The 14283-nt window shown below is 43.0% G+C and overlaps 1 protein-coding gene across 1 annotated transcript in view; it reads left to right on the top strand.

The window, feature by feature from the left end:
- Window positions 1–5624: 5624 nt before the first annotated feature.
- Window positions 5625–14283, top strand: part of Gprin3 (GPRIN family member 3) — an 85090-nt gene continuing 76431 nt past the window's right edge. The window contains exon 1 of the mRNA XM_029478310.1: window positions 5625–6015. The gene's annotated coding sequence lies outside the window, so the exon portion shown is untranslated. The remainder of the gene's footprint in view (window positions 6016–14283) is intronic.

Here is a 14283-nt window from a genome sequence, read left to right as displayed (position 1 = left end):
CACACACACACACACACACACACACACACACACACACACACACACACAGCTTATCTGGTAAGCTCAGGCCACTTTACTCCAGACCTACTGTGTCCTTAGTGGTCACCCCATGGTCATGGTATCTCAAATATGCTGGAGCCTCTACTGCAACAAAGGCTGTACCTTTACAATACTCACCACCCAGGCATCTCTCACAGTGTCAAGCCTCGGCTACACTCCAAGAATCCTACATGCCTTCAAAAACAGTACCACACAGGAGACTTTTTTTTTTTTTTTTTTTTTTTTTTTGCCAAGATCTACTCTCAGCTTGAGGTGATCCTTAGCCCTTCACTAGACCATAGCTTCTGAATACTGACCCAAAGGAAATAGTTTTCAGAATATTATCCTCAATGACACTGGTCTCTGACTAATCATGAACATCCTTTATCTCAATGAAGCACAGGTTTCACTTTCAAAGATTATCAATTCAAACATACCATATCAATAGAGCAACACTGCTTTTGAGAGACTCTTCAAACTTCCCCCAAAACCTCATGACTCTGGACTCCATTGTCTAAACCTTTGTCAACATTCTTATCTTCCAAACTCTCATAATAACTCATGAAGCTCTGAACACTCAATGGACATTTCCTGTCAAAACCTCTTAAGTCTTTCACATGAATATATCCTTCAACTAAAACAAAAATTGTGGTCAGGTCATTACAATAACACCCTATTCTTGGTTACAATTTCTGTCTCAGTTTACTTTCTATTGCTATAACCAAACAGTAACCAAAATCAGTTCAGGGGAGGATAGGGTATTTGGCTTATTTTTCTATTTCGCTGTCCAACACTGGGGAAACCTAATACAGGAATTCAAAGAGAATGCTTAAAGCAAGTCCTGAAGCAGAAACCACAGAGAAACATGATGGCTGGTTTGCCTTTCATGGTTTCCTCAGCTTGCTTCCTTATACAACCCTAGATCACCTACTCAGGGGTATAACCTCCCAAAATAGGCTGATCTCACCCATATAAATGACTAATCAATGAAAGGCCACACAGCGTTGCACCCAGACCAGTTTCATGTAGACAGTCTCTCAATTAGGGGTAATTAGGGGTTCCTCTTCCCCGAATACCCATGTTTATGTCAATTGGAGAGAGGGGGGGAGGGAGAGGGAGAGGGAGAGAGGGAGAGAGAGAAGGGAAGGGAAGGGAAGGGAAGGGAAGGGAAGGGAAGGGAAGGGAAGGGAAGGGAAGGGAAGGGAAGGAGGAGGGGAGCAGAGGGAAAGGAAGGAAGGAAGGAAGGAAGGAAGGAAGGAAGGAAGGAAGGAAGGAAGGAAGGAAGGAAGGAAAGAAGGAAGGAAGGAAGAAAGGACCGAGCATGGTATTCAAGTAATATTAAGACTATCTTCAACACAAGCCTTCAGTGTACTAGCTGATTCCTGTGAGCACCTCGTCACTGTCCCTTTTTAATGGAAGATACATTCCTATTGAAGCAATATCAAGGCTCTCTTCAAAAGATTGAAGCAAGCCCATTCCTCAATTGACCTTCACAGACTTCATAAAAGATCAAAGGACTAAATTACAGAACATGACTTGGGCGTAGGACAGTTGGTTCTTGAAAAATAATGTTTTCTTGTGTGAATAAAAAGCAAGAGACCTCTTTTCCACCAAGCTGCTTGTCTTGAGTATGACTTGTAACATCTGATTTTGGAGAGATGCAGCCATTGTACTCATGTAACAGTTCTACCCAGAGTCCAGTACTAAGCAAAGAATAGGGATATAAAAGCTAGAGTATCCATGCCTTCAGAGTCAGAGATCTCAAGAGTACAAATACACCCATCAATCATCTGTAGACCACCAATTATCGCATTGCTCTGCGATGAATTGTTTGTACATTTGTGTAATTGCAGATGTGCATATTATATGTATGTGTATTTACTTAATGTATGTGTGTTTGTGTGTGCATTTACTTATGTGTAAGAGTATGGATTTTTCTGTACCTGCCCTTGCTCTGAATAATGACACAGAGACCATTATATTTACTAATAGTAAGCTATTGTGCCTCACTATTGTGTAAGGCACAATAGCTGGACAGATTCTAACCCAACAAGGCTGGCCTGGCCTACTTCTCACGTGTCCCACCAAGTTACCTGCCATCTTAGTCTAGCTTGGCACCTCCTTCTTCATTTCTCTCTCTCAGTCTCTCTCACTCTCTCTCTCTCTCTCTCTCTCTCTCTCTCTCTCTCTCTCTCTTTCTCTCTCTTACTGGAAGTCCAGCCTCTTCCTCTCCTCTCTATCTATTGGCAGCTCTTTAATTGTCCAACCGGAAGATAAAGAATGATGTTTTACAAAATAGTGAGTTGGGAGTTGCTTCATAATAATGACAAAACCAAAATCCAGACTGCAACACTGGGTACAGAAATCAGCATTTGAATAACCCGTGCACAAAATTACCACCAACACTTAAGTGTGCAGCCAGTATGTGTTTACATAGTGTTTATGTTTGTCTGCACTGCCAGTACTTCCTGTCAGTGAGCTAAACTGAATACACCCAAGGAAAGACATGGTATTTAGAGAATAATCTAAAATTCTATAAATGTTAAAAAGAGTTGAGACCTCTGCACATCATTAATAGCTTTCACTTCAAAATAAAATATGGCATCAAAAAAGTTATTGGGCTGGACATTGAATTTTAGTCATGGTAGAACAAATAAATGGCTGTGGGCCATGGTACATTTTGGGGGTTCCATGAAAACAGTCTGGTTCCTGGTTGACCTAAGGTTAGAAACCCCAGTGACCCTAAAGGGATGGTTGGGTGTTTTTCTTGGTTCCTGGACACTAGGCTCCTGACAGGAGGCCATAGCCCTCCATAGATTTTTGGCCATCGGTCACTTAAGGGCAACACCCTAAGCCCCTCCACAGGTAGAGGATGTGACATGTGGTCACATAGGCTCAAGACTTTAGTGAGGTACCTAAAGGCCTGGAGGCTTAGCCAATAAACTTCCCTTCCCAGACACTCCTCCCTGCAAAAGGTATTTAACCTCAGGCCCACCCTGAGAAGTGGGGTACCGTTCTACTCATCCACTTTCGGCTATGACAGTAAAGGCCTTAATACCATGGACTGTCTCTTTTCACTGGTATCTGACATAGAGAGCACATAGGGAGCCATAAGAAGGCCTTTGCCTATAGAACATCCTCTAATCTCCCATACATGGCTGTGCTCCCAGTCCTGACCACCAAGTCAAGCCAGCTGCCCGCCAACAAGCCAAGGACTCTATTCCCACCGGAGCTCCCCTCTTTTCCCCCTCGGCCCAGAGCTGCAGCTCGCAGACCCCCACTCCATTCTCAGTTATTCTGCAACATCCAGGGACACCTGGGTGCCCAAGAGCCTGAGAAGCAGATGTCTGTCCCTGAGACCTCAGATTGTGCTTCCCCACCCCCCCAGAGCGGTATCCCGCAGCTTCCAGACAGCCTGACACCCACCCAGCGCTGGTATGGGGTGTGGTGTGGAGTAAGCCCACTCCCAAGTCCTGTCTCCCTGAGCAGCCGGAGACCGGTGGCAGAGCAAACTCCGGACACCATTTAACCCTACAGTCATTTGAATATTTCAGAATGGGGTTTTCAAATTAGTAAATTAAGGATAATGTTCATTTAACAAATAATTTCAGACCTTTTTAGTGTTGGATGGTATTTATGTGACGGAACCATAATTGTAAACACGCATACAAGCCACAATAATGTACAAGGCAGACAGGCAACAAACAGCTGCATAAAACCTGCTCTAGTGACTTTCCTTGTATATATGATCACAGCAGCTTAAGGGAGAAGAGGTTAATTTTGACTCACAGTTTAGACGGTGAAGCCTCCCAGGGATAGAAAGGCATGGCAGGAAGGACATTTCAGCCTTGGGTGACAGCAGCTTGGAGTACAGCTTGAGCAAAGCTCGTGAGTTAGAAAGTATAATGATCTGAATGAAAATGGCCTCCACAGACTCATAGGAGTGACCTTATTGGAGATGTGATCTTGTTGGAGTAGAAATGGCCTTGTTGGAGGAAGTGTATCACTGGAAGTGACCTTGGAGGTTTCAGAAGCTCACCACAAGACTAGTGGCTCACTTTTTTTTTTTTTCCTGCTGCTTCCCAATCTGGATATAGAAATCTCAGCTACCTCTCCAGTACATGTCTGCCTACGTGCTGCTATGTGTCCACCAGTACCCCCCCAGAGCTCTAGCTGCATATGTATCAGAAGATGGCATAGTCGGACATAAGTGGAGAGAGAGGCCCATCAGTTGTGCAAACTTTATCTGCCTCAGTACAGGGGAACACCAGGGCCAAGAAATGGGAGTTGGTGGGTGGGGGAGCAGGTGGGGGACTTTTGGGATAGCATTGGAAATGTAAATGAAATAAATACCTAATAAAAATAATAGAAAAAAAAAAGAAAAGATAGTGTGTAGAAGAACTGGACATAAAACCTATTTATCAATCAAATAGACACCCAAGTCCTGCCCCTTGTAACCAGATCTTTCTTCTATTGAGCCTACTATAGGGAGTCTCAAACACTAATTAGACTTAGGCACTCTCACTCATGTGGTCTGCTGGGCTATGGTCCCTAGGACTCCAAACTGCCACTTCCCTCCACACAAAGTCATCTTGTTCTGTTTACAAATCAGTATGAGCCCTTACTTTGAGTTCTTTGGTTAAGAGGCAAAGAACCTGGAAACAGCTCAGCTGCTCCTCTGAGAAAGCTATTTCAGGGGTGACCTAGGGCTACTGGCAACCTTTTCATTTCTGTCTTCCTTCAACCAAAGGGAACCTTGAGAACTGCTTCCCACTTCTTTGCTAAAGAGAGAATATATAACTTCTGAAAATCTGTCTTAATCCACCTTTAGGAAGTAGCTACAACCAACACCAAAGAAACATATTTAAACTCCCTGGCCTAAGGACTGAGACTGTTCAGCACGACCTGGGTGGGGATCTGTTAAAACAAACAAACAAATAACTCTGATCCTTGGGCTCTGATACAAACACCATCTCAACAGAATCCCTAGGTAAACCCTGAGTTGTAGCTGAAAGATGATATCTCTGAGAGGTTTGAATGCCAGCCAGGCTGCTTACTACCCCACTCTCAAGCAGTTTCTAAAAAAAGGAGTAACACCCCCTTAATAAGTAGTTGTGTGAATTATAACTGCAATTTTTGCAAACAAATACTCAGTTATAATAGCTCTTGTGGTGTTGTTTAGCACGATCTACAGCAGCTCAGAAGACTTCACAGTGTTGCAGCAGCAGCTCAAAGGGGCTGTGTCCAAAGCCATCTACACTCCTGGAGTTAGTAATGCAGGAGAGGGACCGGAACATTTTGCGGTGACAACTCTAAATACTTAATACATTGTCCATTTCACAACATAGTAAACGCCTGTTGTCTGCTTGCTTTCATATCATTGCACATGACTTTATGAGGAGCCACCTACTCTATACAGAGACAGAGGGAATAGTGAATTGCTAGAGGGAGTGAGGGCCAGACTTCCTGCTGAGTCGCTCTGGGTCCCCAGCCCTTTTCCCTAATCTCCATCTTAACTTTCCATCTGTCACTGGTTCCCTTGCACCAGAAGCACAGCCAGCCAGTCCTCTAAGCTCCCCCAGGGAGCTAGGCTCCCTGAGCAGGGGGTCTGGAGGGCTGGCTGTGGTGGAGCTCACAGGGAGGCTGCTGCCTGTCTATGTGCAGGCGGGACTCAGCCGCTGGGGCCTGGTCACCGCGGAGGGGCGCGCCTAGCTGGCGTGGATCTGCCCGCACGTGAACTCCACCTCCTTGCTGGCTCGCCGCCCAGCGTAGAAGCTGCTGGTCTCCGCCCCGCTGCAGCGCCGCCTCAGCTCTTGGCATAGTAATCTCAGTTCCTGATCGCGCAGAGCTGGCTCCTGGCTGCAGCGGACTGCTCAAGTCACCCAGCAGCAGTGTGGCAGAGCCAGGGCTGGGAATCGACTAGAAGCCCAGCACCGCGCAGACAGCGGCCCAGCGGGGGACACCCCGCCGGAGCAGGTAAGCCCAGAAAGAAGCCGCCCCCGCGGCCACCTGGCCCAGTGGCCAGCCTTGGAGACCGGAGCCTGGCAATGTCCCTGTGCTGGTGAAGGAGGAATTAGGTCCCACATTTTGTTCGTGGATCTTTTGCCTGTTGCTTATGGTCCCCAGCCCCTGCTGCCACCCTGCTCCTCGGGATGGGCTGTGCGCCCCGCAGGTGATGTATATCTCTGCAAGGTTATTACTCCCTTAAGCTCTGACCCAAAGGTAAAAAAAAAGAAAGAGAGAGAGAGAAGCTGCTTGCTGCTTCTGAGCTAGAAATCCTAATCATTAAGATGTGCACACATCGAATACTCGAAGAAGGGTGTGTGTGTGTGTGTGTGTGTGTGTGAGATTGCCTTTTTTATTATTTTCCTATTATTATTTCCTATGAGGTAAAAACTTAGTCGTATCCAATATGCTCGACTATATGTGTGTATGTGTGTGTATTTATTAATACATTTGCATATATATTTCTTCATGAGGTCGGAAGGAAGAGACGAGGAAGGTCGGACTGAGGATGATAAAGGGAAGTCGTTGTTGAGCATGTTCAGTGTCTAGAGGTGAACTTTGGAACCACATTAAATCAAGGTAGCAAGTAGAGGTGGTAAACCTTTCTCCGGGTATATTATAACAAAGGCCTGACATGTTCATCCAGTACACGGCAAAAGGGAAGTGGGAAGAGGAGACTTGGACACTGGAAAGTAGATTGAGGTGGAGGAAAGGCAGCCTAGGCACATCAGAGTTCAAGGGCTTTTGAAGGGGTGTTAAGCGAGGTCACTGGTTGCATGTAGGCAGTTCAAGGTTGGGATGATGTGAGAGCAGCTGAGTAGGTGGGGAAAGGCAAAAGCCTAGAGGGGGTGGGAAAGAAAGGAGCTTTAGCTAGCCATCCAGCTGGGAACTACCTTTCTGAAGGTGTTTGCTTCCTTCCTTCCGTTTTCACAACAGTTTTGTTAGAGATCCATAGGTCCATGTTTTCATTTTATTTATTTATTTATTTATTTATTTTCATGGAATCTGGGTCATGACAGGACTGGAAGAAACTGAAGTGTTTACACCACCGGAAAGATTTGGAGAGAGAGTGATTAAGGCTTAGCTTCATGAAATATTTACACAGCTCTTGCGTGGGCTTTTGTTTGCTCTTGTTGGCGCTTCTGCATATTTTACCTTGATAATGCTTTGAGCATACCTCTCCTGAATGAGCCTATTTTTTCAGTTATAAACTATTCTTTTCTTCCCATGGTGTTCACCATAGGCCTGCCCTGAGAAACAGTAGTGGGAATAAAGATACATGAGTCACAGGGCAAAGAAGTCTTCTCTATTGCTCTCCTCCAATGGACAGAGTATCCATAGATAATGTTCTCTGAGAAAGAGTCACAGAGAATGTGTTTGGTTTCGGTCGAGTCTGTGTGCCCCATGGGTGTGTGCATGTGTTTAGTGGAACAACTGTGTTGATTGTAAACAGGAAAACAGCGTAGCAATCACCACTGCTGTCAGCAGACAGGATGTTCAGTCATTAAAAGGAGTTCCAGAAACATCCCAGGGACTCAAGGAGACACAGCAGATGAGGAACTGCTGTGATATGCTAAGACCTAATCACCAAGTACTGTTGTGGACATGGCATGGCACAACATGGCACCCTCACAGGATAGAAGGCTGAGGTACTAACTGAATCAGGTCAACTGTGGTTGGAGAGGAAGTGAGCTTCCAACAGGATGAACTAAAATTTCAGTGATTGGTTGTCTCAAAAGACTTTCCCAGCATAATTATTGATTCCTCTAAAATTTTCTTGATTATGCCTGAAATATACCGGAAAAGATGTATTTAGACAGAGCTATCCTTCATTGTTAGAGTTTTGTCACAAATCTGCAACTTACAGGGAAGCCTATAACTACCAGGGATGAAATCACAGAATGACAAAATAATGGCTTCTGACACAGAGGGCACACTTTTCTCCACAGTTGCACTGGGGATCTCCAGGGCTGGTGCGCTCTCTCCTTTATGGGCTCCTTCATTCATCCAGTCAACATGTATCTCAATGAACAAGGCATGATGCTCAGATGTGAAATACAAGAATAAATAAGACACAGTCCAGGCTTACAACACGCAATTACATGACAGATGGTGACAGCCAAAGTCCTTTGGGTAGAAGCTTCAGAAGCCAGGCTGAGGAAAGCACAAGGCAAGTTGTGAGAGCTGCTGCCTTGGTTAAGAGGAGCTGAAAGGGCTTTAAGTAAGCAGGGGCTCAGGAAGGCAATCCTGTCAGTACATAAAGGTAAAAGATGGGGAGAGAGAAGGAAGCAGAGCCTATCCCCAAGCTCTGTCCAGAAGGGCTTCTACCTCAGCCTTCAGGAAGCCATTCTGTTTAGAGAAAATGAATCTATTCATATTGGGACTGTTCTAGATTGATTTGTCTTACCCACATTATATCCTCCAAAGATCTACAAATGATCGTTGGCTTAATTTGCAATTGTCTGCTCAGAGGAGAGAAAGGCCTTTGAGATAAGTCATGACTTCCTGTGCCTCAGCTGCTTCATCCCCAGTGTCCATGGCTGCTCTGCATTCTGTGAAGTAACTGAAGGAGGGAAGATTGAATTTATAGAAATGACTAAGAAATTCAGGAAACCTTTCCTGGTTTTATTTTTTTTTATTTCTTTTTTATTTTATTTTATTTTATTTTTTGGTTTTCTGAGACGGGGTTTCCCTGTGTAGCCCTGGCTGTCCTAGAACTCACTCTGTAGACCAGGCTGGCCTCGAACTCAGAAATCCGCCTGCCTATGCCTCCCAAGTGCTGGGATTAAAGGCGTGTGCCACCACTGCCTGGCCCTGGTTTTATTTTTAACCTGTATTTCTTAACTTTCTACTCATTTGCTTTGAGACAGGGTCTTGCTCTGTGGCACAGGCTTCCCTTAAACTTACAATCCCCCTGCCTCAGCCTCTCAAGTTCAGTGATTATATGGTATGTACTATCACACCCAGCTTGCCAATCTTATTTTTTATGATAACAGAACTTAGGGATAAAGTATGAATACTAGTGCCTACACAAAGTATTTAAATATCTCAAATGACTCTAAATCGCAAATGTCATTGACAAATAACAATTAACTCTAGGAAATGGGCTGAAGAGAACCCAAGGGACACATGAAAGTTTTCAATAATTTTTAACTGAAAGAAATAGTTGTTATCAACCCCATAGTCATCAGTAAGTGACCTTCCAGACTTATATATTTCAAATTTCAGATACCAAATGACTATGGAATCAGTTTAGTGAATGTGATCAGTGTTTTGATTGTTGAATATATGAGCGAGCAAAATAACATACAAGAATAGATGCTGTCCAGGAAAATTTTAAATGGTCTGTTTGCGTGTATGTACATAATGAACCATGGTGTGTAAGTGTGTACTTCCTGTTGCCCATGTCCTGAGTAGTCTGAGTGTTAGTGCTTTAGGTGATCGAGAGGCTTCTAGTTTGCAAGATACAGCAGTTGAAGTAAGAGATCCACACATAGGCTTTTACACCCTCTGCTGAGCAGCAAAGCTGTGTCACTGAAAAGGCCACCCCTAGAACTAACCAAATAAGTCAACAGAAATCCAGAGGGCACAGCGCTTGGTGTGGATTTCAAAAGAGTAGCAACAGCAAGGAAACGGAGCTTGAGTCAGTTCATGAGTGGTGGTTGGATTGAGTGGGCGGTGAGACAAGGGTGGTAAGTAAACATGTAGAAAATAGATATTTACTACAAAGAAACCATCCACTCATGAATCAAGCCCCAGCTGCCCACTTCTCACCCCCTACTCTCCATCCCCAAGCCACCCTGCCTAGCAACAGCAACACTCAGTAATGTAGTAAATCTCTGGAATACCGCATGTTGCTATTAACAGCAGCCTTCAAGCGGTACCCAAGATCTTTAAACTTGTTCTCCCTACAGGTCTTAGGTCTTCAAGTGTATATCATTTGCCCTACAGCTTGCCATTCCTCCTCTCCTCCCTATAACTGCTCTCTTATTTGCGAGTTCTATATAGACAGTATTTTATGTTGTTAATTATTTTATTTCTAAAATTTATTTTCTTAATACTTATACTTTAAGAAAATCTAGTGAGAATGGCCATGACCAGATGAACCTGTCCTTTTCTGACATTTTCTTCTTGTTGCCATCATTTTCTGGTTGGACCTGGACTCAGTTGAATATGATAACTGAACTACTGACTATTGACAAGATGTACCACAGTGTAGCATGACTCACTTCTCAGAACACAGCTCCAGTCATGAGAACAGAGGGGCAGAGTGTGATCAAGTGATTGTCACAAGTTCAAAAAGCAAGCACCCATCAGGAGCAGAATCCCAGGCCGGGCACCATCACTAAGCAGCCACAAGCACCAAATGGGAGCATAGCACAGGCCATATTTTCTTTCCTTTGGTTGTTTTGTGTTTTCACTGTCATCTTAGTGCAATGTTTAAATATGTTTGTGTGAACTTCTTGGTTTGGAAAAATGGCTCAATAGATAAAAGCCCTTGCTGCTGAGCCTAATGATCTGAGTTTTATTTCACAAGAATAGATGCTGCCCAGGGAACTTTTAAATGGCCTGTTTGCGTGTATGTACATAATGAACCATGGTGTGTAAGTGTGTACTTCCTGTTGCCCATGTCCTGAGTAGTCTGGGTGTTAGTGCTTTAGGTGATAGAGAGGCTTCTAGTTTGCAAGATACAGCAGTTGAAGTAAGAGATCCACACATATGCTTTTATACACTTTGAGGTGCAACAAAGTTGTATCACTGATAATGCCACCCCTAGGACTAAAAGGGAACCTCCAGGGAGTGCACCCTGCCTCTCCCACATACTCAACCGGTCAATCAATCAATTAGTCAATGTAGTGCAATAAAGACTAATAATTAAAAAGGCAATTAGCACCTGCATGTTCTGCTGTAGGTAGCCTACTGCTTATGTGGGTAGAAAAGTAGGAAGAGAAAGGTTTTGAGCCTCTGAAAACTCTTTGAATTTCTCCAAGCTCTTGCTGTCTCTGCTCTGGAATAAAACCATGCTGTGATATTGAGCCCTTCTGAATGAAGCTACGTATTTATTCAGAACAATAATGCCAGGACACAGACTCAGCAGCATGAATTCTTTGACTTGAAGTGAAATATAAGAACTTATGTGTTTTCCTATTCTGTCCTGGACAGCATAGCATGCTCATCCTTCTTTCCTACAATAGAGTGTTTAGATTAGTAGTAATCTGATGCTTTAGCATTCAAGTCAGGTTTAGGATGATAATATTGAAGGCTGCATTGGACTTGAAAAGGCATTCTTGAATTCCATGAGGAAACACATATATAATCTTACAGTTTAAATGACTTAGTGTCCTGAATCCCAGTGAGAAAACCACTCACAACTTTTTCATTGGGCATATGTTGGAGTTAGCAACACAGTGGTAGCACTCCAGTGTTCAAGCTTGTAATTATATTCCCTTATCTTGAAACTCATCAGAACTTAAGCTCAGACCTTTAATTATAGACAGTAATAACTGACCCATGGCAAGAGGACTAAGTGAAATGACCTCGTGGTTTCTAATACCAAATTCAGAGGTGGAGCTTAGAAATCTGCGTATAAGTATACCTGTATGTGTTTGTGTATGTGTATATTCCAAAAGATTTTGGAGAATTATAAAGTTTCAGAGGAGTCTCTGTGAAGTTAGAGCCCAGGCACAGGGTGAGGATGGCCTTTGGGGCGGGGGTGGGGGGGAGGGGATGAGTGTGGCTGCATGCTGTTAGAGTCCCCTCTTTGGATCCTTGGAGGCAGGAGAAAAGACTAATTATGTAGTTTTCCTTTAAAATTGAGGGGGAGATTAAGTACAACTTTCTTATCATAAAGTAAAATGGAAGATGAACAGTGAAAAATATCTCTGTGTTTTATTCAGTATCTGTCTCCTACTGAGCTACAATTCAGAATGAAAACTTGGAAGAAAATGCTGAATTTTGCAGTGGAGAGAATCTGTATACTATACTCACTAAGGCCAATGTGTGGAGTCAGCTGTGTGGATTTCAGACCATCTCGGCCATTATGATCTGAGATGTCAATAAAATTGTGGAGACCAGTTGGATAATTTTGAGCAGAACGGGTTTCATTTGAAATGCTTAATTCCTGGATCCTCAAGAGGATGCATTTCATGCTTGCTACTGCTAGGAAGTTTGCTGTAATCAGGATTCACAGGCATGACACTTTCAGAACCAAGAAAACCATTTCAAAGACAGAAGAAGAAGACTAAGCCACAGGCATCTCTTGGACCTGATGTTGTTGATTGAGTAGCAGCTATCAGAGCTCCAAGCCTCCTTCAAAATTCACACTTGCATTTAACAATTTTATGAAAGATTCAGAGAATATATTTTAAGCATAAATTGCAAACAAACCATCAAAGTGGGAAATCTAGTTTGTGATGCACAAGATATTGATAATTCTTTATTATTTTTCAAGGTTATTGATTATAAATAGCCTAAATGTTAAGAAGTCATATTGTGTCAATGGGAAGTATAGTGTATCCAACTTAGATTAAATGCAATCCTTAAGGGAGTAGAGTGCTTGTGTTAAGTCTATTTTCTACATAATCAGAACATGTTTGTTTCAGTACTTGTAGACCATTGATTTCTGAAGTGTAACCAGCTTTGCCCGTACCCTGCTCTTAGTGAGTGCACTCTGCAAATTCTCCATGCTGCAGAATTTGGCATTGATTCCAGATTTTCATTCTGAATTGTGGCCCTGTAGAAGAGAGATACTGAATAAAAAAAACATTTCTTGTTGTTCTCATTTTTTGTTACTCTGTGATAAGAATGTGCTTTCCCATGATAAGCTTTTATAAATTGTTCAAAAATGCTCGTGCTGTTTATTGTGAGATCTGCTTTGTTCAAATTTGGTTTTGTCTTTGAGGTGCGGCTTTTATATATAAATGCTCATTACCTCCCAGTCAGTTTCTCAGTGCATACAATCATAAGTTGATGCTCGGCTATTTCCACAAACCCTCCTTGATTCTTCAGCACTGGATATGACATATTTGAATCTATATCATGAATGCTTCAACATATGCTTAGTGTATCATTATTTGAGCTTGCCCTTCAGAAAACTCTTCTATAAATTATTTCTCCTTAAAAATGATAATCAAATTAAAGTAAATAGTTAGATGTTGGGGTATTTTTGTTTTTTGTTTGTTTGTTTTGTTTTGTTTTGTTTTTTCAAGACAGGGTTTCTCTGTGTAGCCCTGGCTGTCCTGGAACTCACTTTGTAGACCAGGCTGGCCTCAAACTCAGAAATCTGCCTGCCTCTGCCTCCCGAGTGCTGGGATTAAAGGCGTGCGCCACCCCNCCCCACCCCNCCCCACCACACCACACCCCCACCCCCCACCCCCCACCCCCAGCAAGATGTTGTTTTGTGTTCATGTTAAACATTGTCTGAAAGCAGTCAGAGAAGAGACATCTGACAGGTATGGGGATAGTTGCTGAGTTCTAAGCAGGAGTGTCAAAAGGCTTTGCAATCCCCACCACCTGCCCATGATTTCTAGTCAGATTCTCAGAACAGAAGAAAGCATCCCAGAGATCTTCACTGCATGGGTCTCAGGCTTGGGCACTTAGAAACTGAAAGCCACAAGTCTGCAACCCAGCAAAAGCATCATTGCCCACAGTCAAGATATTTGTGTTTCATCAAGGATGACATTTATTATAAAAACACAAAATACCGGCCCACAGTGTCTGGGCTGGCACAAAACAGTTGCATATGCTGTCGCTTTATTACAGTCTCCATTTCTGTCTGCTGTCCTTCTGACCTTGATGTTTCCTTGTATTTAACCCTTCTGCTTTATTCTGAAATTCACTCAGAACTCAGAGGTACAGGTCTTAGAACTGCACTGGATATTCCTAGGGTACCATAGGACTCTAAATTCCAGGTCTCAATAGAGCAGAAAGATAATTATCCCACATAGAGCTAACTCCCATGAATTGGTAAGCTTAAAAGTTTCCATCTTCAAAATATGTAGATTATATAAAAGCTTAATGAATGCAAATTGAGTTGACCTAGTCTATTAGTAACAGAGTTTTCTTTTTTCATGTGGTGGCTTGCTTGCTTTATTTTAACTGTCTTAAAATTGAAATCATTATCAGTTTTTACAGTAATTTCTCTTTTTTTCTTCCGAAAAGAGCCAAGGCTCGGATTTTATCTTGAATTGCTTTACATATTTTTAAATGCATCATATGTTTATATGGCATATTTGCATA

Source organism: Mus caroli, chromosome 6 (assembly GCF_900094665.2).
Source record: "Mus caroli chromosome 6, CAROLI_EIJ_v1.1, whole genome shotgun sequence".
Taxonomy (NCBI): Eukaryota; Metazoa; Chordata; class Mammalia; order Rodentia; family Muridae; genus Mus; species Mus caroli.
The sequence above is the reverse complement of the archived record's forward strand: the minus strand, read 5'-3'. Positions and strand labels throughout refer to the sequence as shown.